At 53.2% G+C, this 10,942-nt stretch overlaps 1 protein-coding gene across 1 annotated transcript in view; it reads right to left on the bottom strand.

The window, feature by feature from the left end:
* Nucleotides 1-10,942, bottom strand: part of Zbtb16 (zinc finger and BTB domain containing 16) — a 184,830-nt gene that overhangs the window by 3,973 nt on the left and 169,915 nt on the right. The window lies entirely within an intron of this gene.

Genomic DNA, 10,942 nt, shown 5'->3' with positions numbered 1-10,942 from the left:
TAGCACTCTACCACTTGAGCCACAGCGCCACTTCTGGCTTTTTTCTTTTTGCTTATGTGGTGCTGAGGAATCAAACCCAGGGCCTCAGGCTTTACCACTGAGCCACCTTCCCAGCACACCCCCCCCCCATGAGATTCTTATCTCCAATAAACTACTCAAAAAAAAAAAAGCTAGAAGTGGCACTGTGGCCCAAGTGGTAGAGTGCTAGCCTTGAACACAAAAAGGCGCAGGGACAGCGCCTAGGCCCTGAGTTCAAGCCCCAGGACTGACCAAAAAAAAAAAAGGCAAATGGAGAGTCATGTTGGCCTGGTGAGGCCTCATTCATCCGCCTCCCCTGCCATTTTTTCCAAGTGGGGAGTTTTTAGAGAAAATAGTGTGTATGTTTATGGGGGGGGGGGGACGTAGAAGGGAGAGGGAGGGACAGATTATTCACATCCTACCTGCAGCTCCTGTTCTGTCCACCTGGGGTCACTAGAAGCTCACCCTAAGCTGAGCTCTCAGAGATGCAGGTGGAGAGAGACAGCAAATTGCAGCTCAGCAGAAGCAATGCTGATACCCACTCAGACTTTCCTTTTCTTTTTTGGATATATGAAACAGGTGAGCCCCAGAATCCCAAACATGTAGTGTTAGGAAGTATTTCCCCAGCCATTTATGCTGCTCCCATTCGAGATGGCAGCAGGTACCAAGGGATAAAGGACGAAATAGCTCAATTCCAATCCAAGGGAGGGGGCGTCTCCAGTCCCAGGGGGACCGGGGTGGCACCCATCCAGAGTGGGCTGCGGGGCTGGGGACCAGGCACTTGCCTCGCTCCACTGGCCGCTTTACGAGACCCACCTCCAGCCAGTGACCTTCGTTCAGGGTTTTCCAGGCTCTCCGAAGGTTCTTGACCTCTCCCCGATCCTGTCCGACAGTTCCCTTGTTTATCCAGTCTGCGTCTTCCCCAGCAGAAATGCTTTAGGTATGTGGGGGGGGGCTAAAGGCTGTCTGAGGCCCGGGGGAACCCTGAGACTGGGGATGGTGGAACTTTCCAGGTCATTGGGGATGGAGGGCATGGGATCTGAACTCTCAGGGACCAATGAGAAAGAAGATGGGAGCAAAGGGGGATCAGGATGGTAAGATTGACTCAGGACCTCCTGGGACCCGCATTCAGATAGATTGGAATATCTCTTTGCCCAGCCCTTATTCCCAGATCTGGTATAGCATCAGACCGTAGAGTCACTGCCACCACCTGAGCAGCAGAAGCACCTGCACCCAGTGCCCACTAGGTGGAGACAGAGTCCCAGGGATCCTGCAGGGGCAGCCTGGCTCCGGACTCCCAGGCTATCTGGGCTCCTGCCCTGCTGGTGAACATAGATCTAGGCCACCAGCTCCCCTTCCAGGCCAGTCCAAGTCATCACGGCATACTCTGGACGTTCTGGGGGCACGGTGGTGTCCAGACCATGGATTCCTGTCTCTTACTGTCATGGGGGTCGATGGACAGCACACCGCTGTCCTGGAGCCCATTCACAGCCGGTGTGCAAGTCACAGAGCAGACTGGAGAGATTCCACTCCGCTTTTGCCTTGGAAAGTCTGCTATTGAGAATGAAGCGGGGGTTCTCGCTCACAAGTTCCTAAGCTGAGCGACTCAGCATGAATGAGCCAGATCACACTGGGAGATGCTTCAACACAGAGAGCAATTCCCTTTCTGGTGACAGGGTGCCATTCACAGGAACAGGCAGGGACTACAGAAGTGTCCACCCTGCCCGGGTAGTGTCTGGGGAGGAGGTGTCTCATCCAGGGGAAGAACAGAGCCGCTAGGCATCACCTACATGTTGTCCAGTCGCTGCCTCAGTTTACCTCTGGAAAAATCGGGCCAGCAACCAGCACCTGGCCCACACAAATTGTGTGGTGGAGTGCCCTGTTAACTAGAACCTTCTGGTTGGGTGAACCACACCGGACCATCAGAGCCACGCTGGGGGGTGTAAGTACTGGAGGGAAGCAGTGGCTCATTCCTCGCGATTGTGTCAGGGTGTGGGGAGCTTGAGGGGCTCTGTGGAGTGGGGGAGAAGAGAAGCACAAGGTGCGACCATCAGCCTGCAGGTGGGGGCCCTTCAGAGACTCCGCTCTGCCATTAATGTAGTCAGTAAATAAAGGCGGGCTTAAGCCCAGCGCACAGCGATCCATTTTAGAACTGCGGGTAATTAGCGCTGCGGGGGGCTGCGGGGCTGTGGAGTCAGGTTTAAATGAGCGAGTTCACTTTCACTGGGGCACCTTCCCCCCCCCCCCCAGGAAGCAGAGAAGGCTGCCCACCTGAGCCTGCGCCTTCCTGCTGGGGGGACGGAGTCAGGGCTGAGAGCGCTGGGGACTGACCCCTGTCCATGGCTTAAGGAACAGGTATCCCCATGCACGACCACGCCACACACACACACAGAGGCCCGGCCGGCCTCCCAGCCCCCAGCACCACTGTCCTGAGCCTGCTGCTCGGTCCTGCCACGCGTGACAAACAGTCAGATGACTGAACTTGCAAAGGTGGCCACAGGTGTGGGGAAGAACTGCCCACCGGGCCCCGGGCCTGTGTGTGCACACGAGTCCACCCGTGGAGGCGCCCGTGAGCGCGTGGCAGGCTCTAGCTGCAGGGGTGTCCTCCCCTCCTCCTCTCCCTTGTTTGTTCTTCTGTCCCCCAAGGATTTACTAGCCTGCTCCATCACCACCACCTTCCACCCCCCCTAGTCCTGGGGCTTGAACTCAGGGTCTGGGCGCTGCCTCTGAGCTTCTTTTGCTCAAGGCTAGCACTCTACCACTGAGCCACCTTCCTAGCCCGAGATCCCACAATTTCTGACTTCAAAGAACTTCAAAGAGATGGTGACCATGCAGAAAGCAGGTGGCTGTGTAAGGTGACCCCAGCCTGGGATCCTAACTGCTTGGCAAGTAGAGGCCAGGGAATTGAGGTTGGAGGCCAGCCTGGACAAATAATAATAATAATAACAATAATTTTTTAAAGTCGGCAAGACTCCATGTTAGTCGCTGCCCCAGCATGGTGCTGCACGCCTGTCATCTGAGCCACATGGGGGAAGCTCAAATAGGAGGATCGCAGTTCGAGCAGGCCCAGCGCATAAAGAGAAATTCTATCTTGGAAAAGGGGTGTTCAGCTCAAGTGGCAAGGGTGAGGTCCTGAGTTCAAACCCTGTGCCTGCTCCCTCCAAAAACAGAGTGGATGATTTATAATACAGCCAGAATCATGGTCAGATGGTGAGTGGTGGGTCGGCTCTGTAGATGCCTAATTCAGACCAGGGAAGCTTTCCTCAGCAAGGATTTGGGTTGAACCTCGAACGAGGCAGATCTGTGCAGGGGAGTATGTGTAGTGAGAGGAACGGCCGTCACTGGGGTGGGGGGGTCATGGAAACACTGTTGGGGGGGTTGAAGTCTCCCCACACTCCTGGGAGTGGTGAGGAGACACCAGGGACTGGCAAGAGAAGAAACGCCACGCTCTTTGCCTTCCTGGAAATCCACTGAATGGGGGCCAAAGGGGCGATGGAGGCTGGAAAAAGGGAGGCCCCAGCCCTGGAGGCCAGAGTCCCCACATGAGCAGGAGCGTGCTTCCCAGACAACGAGGTGGGAAGGCCGTGGACAGGAAGGCCGTGGACTTGGCCTGGCTGCTTCCTCTGGCCACCGCGGCTGTGGGGCAGGCTCTGCTGGCCAGAGGCCCCCCCCCCTGCGGCAGCCAGCCCCTACCTGCAGCCAAGGAGCTGCGGCCACGCCCTGGGCGGCGGTGGGAGGGGCAGGGGGGCACGTGGGCTGTGGCCTGCAGGTGGATTTCCTGGAGGACACACAGGAAGAAGGTCGTGTTCCATGGGGGGGCACCTTCCCAGCCCAGCTGACCCCCCCTCCCCACCCCCTCCCCTAGGCCTTCATCCTCCCCCACTTGGTCCAGTCCCGGGGCAGGCTGGGGGAGAGGGCAGCTGGGGCCGGTGGCCCAGGGAGGGAGGAGGGCGTGGAGCAAGGCTGGAGGAGGTTCTCAGGCTGGCCAGGCCCGGGCCCCTTTCTCTCCATGAGATCATATCTGGGTCAAAGAGCATGTAAAGCAGGCAGACCCCAGCGGTCACACAAAGCCCATTCAGCCAGCCCCTATTCACCCACCTCCTCTCCCCCGACCCCAGCGAGCGCCTAAGCCCCGGCTTTGATGTTGTGTTAAAGGGGGGGGGCTCAGCGCCCTCCCATCTGTCAAGAGAAAGCTGAGGTCTAAGGGAGGGAGGGGGAGGGGCGGAGGCCCAGGGCAGAGGGGGAGGGGCTGGGACTGGTGGGGGGGGAGGGTGGAGGGGGCAACTGCAAATCAAAACAAATATATTTGGGGTGGGTGGGGGGACCGGGATTGTTTTCTCAGAGGAGGAATATGGAGAGGGCTGGGAGGGGGGCAAAACCACTACACGGGAGAGACAAAGGCAAGATGCCCCCTCCACCTCAAACCAGGCAGCAGGGGTGAGGAGAGGGAAGGGAAGGGGGGGGAGACAAGGAGGGAGGAATCAGAAAGAGAAGAGAAAAAGAAGGGAGAGAGGGAGGGAAGGAAGAAGGGAGGGAGGGAAGAAAGAAGGAAAGAAGGGAAGGAATGAGGGAGGAAGGGAGGAAGGGAGGAAGGGGAAGGAAGGAAGGAAGGAAGCAAGGAAGGAAGGAAGGAAGGAAGGAAGGAAGGAAGGAAGGAAGGAAATAGGGAAGGAGGGAGGGAGGGAGGGAGGGAGGAAGCAAGGAGGAAGAGAAGGGGAGACGACTGAGAGACAGAGAGGAAGAAAGGAAAGAAAGGATGGAGGGAGGGAGAAGGGAGAGGAAGGTTGGGGGATGAGCTCTGGCCTCTTGGGTCTGTACTTCTTTCTGGAAGGTTGTCAGGGGGTTAACACAGGTCTGGTTGGGGTTGTTACAACTCAGCAACCTTAGGGCCAGGCAGACTCAGTGCCCAGTGCCCAGTGCCCAGCAGAGGAGCCGCAAGACACCCCTCCCCCCAGCCCTGCCCGAGCCCTGGCCCGCAGAGCCCTGGCCCGCAGAGCCCTGGCCCGCAGGTCAGGCAGAGAGCCAGGCTTTCTCCGCAGACCGCAGCACTGGGAGGGGAGGGAGGGGACATCCAGAGGAGGACAGCAGGGTGACCCCTCCGGGGGACCCTAGGCCTGATGTCCAGCTCTGCATTTTCCCTGGAGTGGAGCGGACCTTGGCACTAACCATGGCTGCTCCTTGGGTCTCAGGGATGGATGATATGACAGGAGATGGCAGCCCAGCAGCCCCGGCGGGCACTGAGGCAGAGGTGCTGGGTTTGCCTGCAACTGCTTTCACAGTTGAAGATGGGGGCTGGGGGCCGGGTAAGACTTCCATTTTACGAGGGATGGCACTGGGGCCTTTGCACCTGCCCAGGAACCCTGCCATGGAGCTAACCTCCACCCCAGCCAACCTCCGTTCTCCAAGGGTCTTGGCTGTCATCAGAGAGCCAAGGCAGACCTGAGCAGAAGCGTGTGGAGCATTTCTGAGGCTCGCTTAGCGGTGAGGAAGAAGTTAAGCATGACTCTGGAGATCTCAGCCTCCTGGGTCTGGGGGCAGGGGGGGGCTGGGGGAGGAATCTGATTTGGTGTTGGATCTGGATGTCACTTCTTTGCACGATGCTGAGTAAATTATCACACACACACACACCCGTGCCTCTGTGTTTGCTACTTGCTGAATTCGCAGGGCAAGACAGTCTTCGTGAATGAACAAATAAAAGAATGCTTACAAGTACAATACCCCCAAGATCGAATGGTATTAACAGATTCAACTGAACCTAAAAGATATTAGGCAAGCACGCTTCGATCGAGTGTGTACCTTGTGTGCCACATCTCCTAATAAAGGCCAACGTGTGAAACCCAGAATTTTCTCCGTCCCCACCCAAGAGAAGGAAAAAGAAAGAAAGCCAAAAGCATGAAAGCCAGTGACAACTGAATTAACTTTATTCGCGTCTAACTGCAGATTCAAGGTATACAACTGAACATTGCTATTTTTCTTATGAGACTTATAAATAAAAATACAAAAAATGTTCACTACAAAAAAATCTACTGTTAGTAGGATGTAAAAAATATTCTCTTTGCTATAGAAGGCACAACTTCACTTGGTGACACATGGAGAGAAAAAAACCTGCAGCAGTAAATTGTTTTTCCTTTTTTTTTCCTTTTTTTTCTTTTTTTTTTCCTTTTTTTTTCTCTTTTTAAAATCTCATCAGAAACACTGAAATTACAAAGAAAATGCATTAATTGTCTACACGAACCAAAGGCGGAAAGCTGCAACCAGGACTGTACAACTTCGACTGAACTACTTCAGAAGACAGAGAACTGGCAAGCACGACTGGGCGGGGGAAGAGAGAGAGGAGAGGAAGGAGGGTGGCAAGAGAGATGGGACAAAAAGGACCAGGGAACCAGGGGAGGAGAAGAGAGAGAGGGCAAAGGGCACTGAGAAAGACAGGAAAGACCCAAGAAGACAAAGAAAGAGGGGAGGGAGAAAGGAAGAGAGAATGGAGGGGAGGGAGGAAAAAAAAACAGAGAGGGATGGAGAGATCAATTTGTACAAAAAAGAAAAAAAAAGTAACGGGTAAAGTTGAAGAAACAAAATTGGGCAACCTCCTGGAAATCAGGCTAAGAGGAGGCGCTGAGGTAGACATCGACTAGAACGTTAATGAATTAAAAACACTATTCTGTAATACAGAGCGATCAGACTGGCACTTGTGCTGTCACCACGAAAGACAAGCCACACACACACACAGACACACGTACACACACAGCCACACACACAAATAATAAACGAACAGAACAACACACACACACACTCACACACACACACACAATACCCAAACCAAAAGGCTTAAGTTTTGCTTGGTCCAGCAGGGCCACAGGGCCCTCAGTGCTATAACTTACATACATTATATATATATTTATCTTTATATATAGGGTGGATGGCATGGTGTACCATCACGGCTTCTTTACCTTACAGAGATCATGCATGACACTATGGAAACAAACGCTATGATACACACCAGGAGGGAAGACCCTGTCTACAAGTGGACTGCCAAGGCGTAGGGGCGGACTGTACTTGCTGATTGGCAGGCCTCTCACCCCATCTCCCAATCCCCCAGGTTTGCCCAGTGCTCCTCGCTTGGCTTTTCGCCTCCATCTATCTGTCCCACTGTGTAGGGCCAGTCTGACTGCTTCTGTAAGGGAAAGGGCAGAGGCATTCCAGCCCAGCCAGGAGCATTTCCAGGAAGGAGGAGACAAATGAGAGGGGACGGGGTAGGGTGGGGAGGGCACGGGTAAAGACTGGCTGAGGAAAATCAACCAACAAGACCCTTGTTTCTTTACTTTTCTGTCTCATAGCCTCCAGTTCCCACCATTGTCTGACTTGCCAGGGCATTTAGCCACCAGTTTCCTCCATCTCCTCTCCTCTTATGGACAAAGTCCAAGTCCTCTGCCCTCCTTGCTCCCTCCCTCCTAAGATTTCCGATTGGCCCCAGGGCCCTCTCCCCAAACAGATGTACCTATAGCATCCAGAAAGGTACCATATTTACTGGTGAAAAAGAATCGCATTTTTTTTTTCCTACATGGAAAAACTGTTCAGGCACAAAGATTAACTAAGCCCGTGTGGCATCCCTGGATTGTACTGGTTCACTGGGTGTCCCCAACCTCCCAACCCACCCTCGCATCCTCGTATTCATGGCCTCCAGCAAAGCAGCAACGACATTTACTATTTTATATCTCTCTTGCTATATATATATATTTCTCTCTCTATATATATTTTTTCTATCCTATATACACATAGGATTTTAATGCTTTGAGTGAATAGGGAAGGGGTGATGTCACCAGAAGCATTCGGGGGCTCACCTGCAGAAGCTGGACATGGCCAAAGGCCCACTAACCCATCTAGGCTTTCCACCATCGGGACGGTTCCCGGTTCCCTGTGCTGGTAAGGCAGTAGTAGCAGGTTGCAATTCTGCAGGGCAATAGCTAAAGGCAGCAGAGTTACCTGGAGGACCAGCTGGCCTAAAGAAGAGAGGAGCAAATACACTCCCTCACCTGCAGGGGGTGTCACCTCCACCTTCCTGGTCTCCCCAACGCCCCCACCCCACCCCATCCTACCTGCCCGGAAAAGCCCGTGTCACCCCAGCCTCCCTCTAGCTTCGAGGAGAGGGACATTAACGTTAAACTCCATTGGGGTATCTAGGGTTGTAAGGGGGAACACGGTGAATACAGGGGTGCCCCTTCAGTCTAGCTGCCTGCCTCTCCTGCCAGGAGGCTCTGTGGTATCCCCAGGACCAGGTGGGGGCAAGCAGATGCTGAGTTAGTACCATCCAATGCTGAAACATCAGATTCTGACAACACGGTGTGGTTAACACAGACACACACACACACACACACACACACACACACAGAGCACACACGTATACATACAAAGAGGGATATTTTGTTGGTGGGGGATGGTGAATTTTTTTGTCTTTTTTTTTTCCTTTTCTTCCTATTCACATTACAAAAGAAAAGAGCAAGGACTTACAGAACTGACAGAACACCTGACAAATATTACAAAAATATTACAGTTTGTAGAGATTTGCTGAGCCCTCTCAAGTTTTTATGAATGAGAAGAGGGCTGGGCCAGGCTGGGGGGGGGGGTCGGGTGTGGCGCGCCAGGGACTAGCTAGTTCCATGGAATAGTTCTGAGACTTCAGTTGTTTTTGTTTGTTTCCTCTTCCCTACCCATGTTAAATGACCTCTTGCTGTTAAAAATCTGTTTTTCTGGGATGTACAGATGTCCGAGGGCAGCAAGGGTGTCCCCTCCTTCCCCAGAGCTTACTAAAGATTCTCACGGACTGCCCCTCCCCACGCCGAGTCATTCCTTCCTCCTCACACACCTGACACCTGTCCTACTCATATTAATTCCATTTCTTCTTCCCAACACACGAAATCATTGTTAGAATTACAAAATAGCCTCTTCCCTACTTCACCATCCCTAATCCAGTCTAGTGACAAGTCCCCCCTCACCCAACAGCCCCCCCCCCATACATACAATTTTTAAGGCTTTCAGATTTGGTGGATGAGATTCAAGGGCAGGGCAGGAAGGATGGAGAGAGGTAGTCATAGCAGACCCCCTCCCTCCCACTTCTCTAGACTCCTCCACTCCAACCGTTCCCTTAACCACCTTTAAACAACAACACCCTCACAACTTTCTCAGCGAGAGAAAGGAAAACAAAAAAGTAAACAAACAAAAAACAAGCACACAGAGAGAGAGAAAAAAACCCATCAAGCATGAGATGAGACAGATGGAGAGGGCCCATCGCAAGGCAAACGTAAATACTGCAAATGTGCTTTCTCAAATTTAGGGTGGTGAGGCTGGAGGGAAGAGGGGAGGGCTAGCAGCGGAAGGGCGTATGGGAGCAGAACGGAACAACTGGACGAACGAACATAAGAGGTAGCTTTTAGAAAACAACACCCCACCCAACACAATTAAAACCAAGGCTGAGTCCACCCCTCCCCCCTCCCACATGCGCACACACATACACACTACCAGCCATGAAAAAAATATATATATACATAACCATTTTGGCGATGCTGACACATACAAGGATCGCACACTTACAAGGATGGGAGTAACACAGGCCTCCATCCAGCCGAGAGGAGCCAGCAAATTCTAAGAACTTAGGAAGGCAGGGGATGGTTTTTGTTTGTTTGTTTGTTTGTTTCTTCCGGAGTATTTCAGGCCACACGGACACTGGATACAGAGGATTCCAGCCCTGGGCAGAGCCTGCAGTGACTCTTGAGTGGTCTGTGGGGACAGAGACCCCCATCACCACCCTCCTCATCACCCACCCATCCCCCTTCGCCTGCTTGCCTACTTCTCTCAACCAGTGCCAAGCATTCAGCTCCCGGGCAGTCAACTCCTGTGCAACTCTGGTGTGTTTTCGAGCTGAGAGGCTGCTTCCCAGGCAGTGGGGGCAGCCTTGGTCAGCTGAAGTCTAAAGCCAACTATTAGTTTACACAAGAATGGGAAAAAACACAGTAACAAAACCATTCTCCTTATGCCTCCAGCCTCACTCCTCCCAACCTAAAAAAGACATATAGGGGGTTAAAAAAAAAAGTCATGAGGTCACACACACACACACACACACACACAACTGAGGTAATTCAAGTACAATGTGCTAACAGGGGACACAGAAACGAAGCAAAACAGAACACGAGGCCAAAGCACTCCTCTTCCTCCTCCCCCTCCTGCCTGTGTGTGGACTGTGAGCCAGGAATTCTGTGCTATTGTCTGGACCTAGGTTCACCCCCATCTCACCACACACCCACCCACACCCACCCACACATACACACAAACAGAGCTCACTGGGCCTGGGGTCCCCAGGGCCCTGGGCTTTCAAGGGCTCTGTGCCCAGTAGCAATTTCCTCCCCTGCTCATCACTCCTCCCCTGGGCAGGGCGTTTTGTTCCCTCCTGCAGGTGTAGGCCTCTCTGGAGGAGATGGCCTCTCCTTCTCAGGTCCTTCTAATAGGACAAGGGGATTCTGAAAATGGGCGTTCTAGGGATGTATGTTTTTGACATGGAGGACATATTTAGTTCTTGTACAGACATACATACATATATATATATTTCCATTTTGGAAGCAAAAGCAGCTCAGCAGGAATCCAGCTCGTGATGTGTGAGGACTCGGGCAGGGAGTTGGGCTTATTTTGTTCTCTGTTCTCGGAAGGCTAAGTTGAGAGGAAGAAGGGCCAGGTCCAGCTTTCCCCACAAGGGACCAGAGGACGGAAGTGCTGTCAGATCCACGAGGGACGGGAGCCTGCAGGGACTGGCTGGACAAGCAGTGGGGCAGGAGCAAGGAAGTCAGGAAGGGAAAGGCTCTGGGAGATCCTGAGGGGACAGCCATCTGTAGCAGGGCAGGGCGGAGAAAGCAATGGACGAACCCAATGGTGGAAAGAG

This window comes from Dipodomys ordii, unplaced genomic scaffold (assembly GCF_000151885.1).
Source record: "Dipodomys ordii isolate 6190 unplaced genomic scaffold, Dord_2.0 Scaffold10, whole genome shotgun sequence".
Taxonomy (NCBI): domain Eukaryota; kingdom Metazoa; phylum Chordata; class Mammalia; order Rodentia; family Heteromyidae; genus Dipodomys; species Dipodomys ordii.
The sequence above is the reverse complement of the archived record's forward strand: the minus strand, read 5'-3'. Positions and strand labels throughout refer to the sequence as shown.